This window comes from Myotis davidii, unplaced genomic scaffold, assembly GCF_000327345.1.
Source record: "Myotis davidii unplaced genomic scaffold, ASM32734v1 scaffold217, whole genome shotgun sequence".
Classification (NCBI taxonomy): Eukaryota; Metazoa; Chordata; class Mammalia; order Chiroptera; family Vespertilionidae; genus Myotis; species Myotis davidii.
Window position 1 is genome coordinate 6207466 of NW_006290034.1, and position 1967 is coordinate 6209432.

Sequence of the window (1967 nt, forward strand, 5' to 3'; positions counted from 1 at the left end):
GAGAGCAACAGATGAGAAGAGGAACCCGCATAGCATCTGGCGGTAAAAATCCGTGGGGATTCAGTCTGCCCGGAAAAGAAGGGAATCTGCTAGAGACCCAGATACCAAGGACCAAGGTCAAGCACTCCTGTTGTTACAGTACTAGTCTGGGAAGTGCACTGCCCAGTCCTCCAACTACTGGTAACACCACTCTGTTGTGCTCTGGTCCTGCGGAGGGGTCTGCAGGTGGCACCCAGCAGGGACCTCTAGGGTGCTCTTTTTCTGGAGAAGCTCTTGGTGGAGACTCAGGCAGTGATTGAACCGGGTAGCTTTGGAAAGGGGGCCATTCTCCCCCACCTGGAGTGCACAGCTGCTCCCCTCCCCCCACCTGCTGAATCACTTGGCCTGACCTACTCCCTGTGGCCCCACCCTGCTGAGTCCAGTCACACAGGGGGATGGTTAGAGAGCTGTGCAGAGCTAGGAGTTTCAAAGCATCATCTCCCATGGAGACTTTTGTCCCGAATCAGATGGGTAGCTGCTGGGTTGTATGACTACATCACAGGGGGCACTCCTATCTTCTCTGTGAGCTCAGTCCAAACTATCCTGGGAAGGGGAAGTGTCGGCCCCTCTCCTACACACTATTAGGATCTGCCCTCCCAAGTCCTGTTAGCTCCACCCTGCTGAGCTCAGTTCCTAGAAGGGAAGGGAGAACTGCTCAGAGCTGAGGCATTTGGAGTATGTCTCCCTCAGAAGCTATTGTCTGGGACTGGGGTGAACCCCCAACAGGAGACTCCTTTGATCTGTCCCCCAATCCTCTGTGGCTCCAACCTACTGAGCTTGCTCCTGCAGAGGGGTTGGCTGGCTGCATTCAGCCTGAACATGCAGAGCACGCCTCCCCTGCCACCCTACCCACTATGGGAGGGAGTGGACTTCGGAGAGGCACTTGGTAGACTAGTATTGCTGCCAGCAATATGGACCAGCACAGTGGCCAAATCTAAGGTCCCTTCAAGAGAAGGTAGAAATAATAGCTGAGGGTAAGGGGATGCATAAGTGGGTAAAGCATGAGGGAAATCCAACCTTTTATCAATACCTCGGGAGAGGTTGAGAGCAAAATAATATAGTATCTTAGCTCAACTAGACCAGATGCCTGAGAGGGTGAAGCCACGGCTGCTGAGACCACCCCTGCTTTTGGAACCTGACGGGGCTGAATGGCAGCCGGCAAACTGTAGGGGTCCAGCCCCAGCAGGTCCAGGGGTTCCCAAAGGTGTGGACGGAGTCGGCGAAGAAGGACGGACACGGGGGCAGCGTTCAGGTGATCATCATGGTGAGGTTCTCTTTATTGTCCTATCCTATATAATAATAGAGGAATATGCAAATTAGCCAGGACACTGTAATGTCTTGACCAAACAGCAGGGACCTGAGGCTGCATGGCGCCTGGCCTGGGTAAGGGACCTCAGGCCATGCCCCTCACCTGGCAGGGCTTGATGGGGACCTGAGACTGCACCCCTCACCCAGTGCCAGGCCAGAGGAGCTGAGGCTGCACCCCCCCTGCCCGAAGGGGCTAGACGAGGATGGGGCCGGCCGGGTCTGGGTCTCACCCAATGGGGGTGGGGCTGGCTGGGGCTGGGTCTCCTGCATTTTTGAAGCATGTGTGGTTGGTGGGCAAGGACTTGATTCTAGGTCCCGCGGCGTGCCCCAGACTCTGACGAGAGAGATTTTCAGATACATGTTACTAATTTTCTTTCATCTCTGACACTTTTATTATAGAGAAAGGGCAAATAGCAATATTAAAATATTTCCTCCAATTAATTCCCTTTTAATGTGCACAAATTTCATGCACTGGGCTACTAGTATAATAATAAGACTATATGCAACTAAATGGATAGAAGAGGTGATGTTCAATGGTATTGAAAGGTGGACACTAAACTGAAATGAGGTGGTTTTCCTCTGGGCAGGATACAAAGGTGATTAATTTTTCTGGGTTGTTG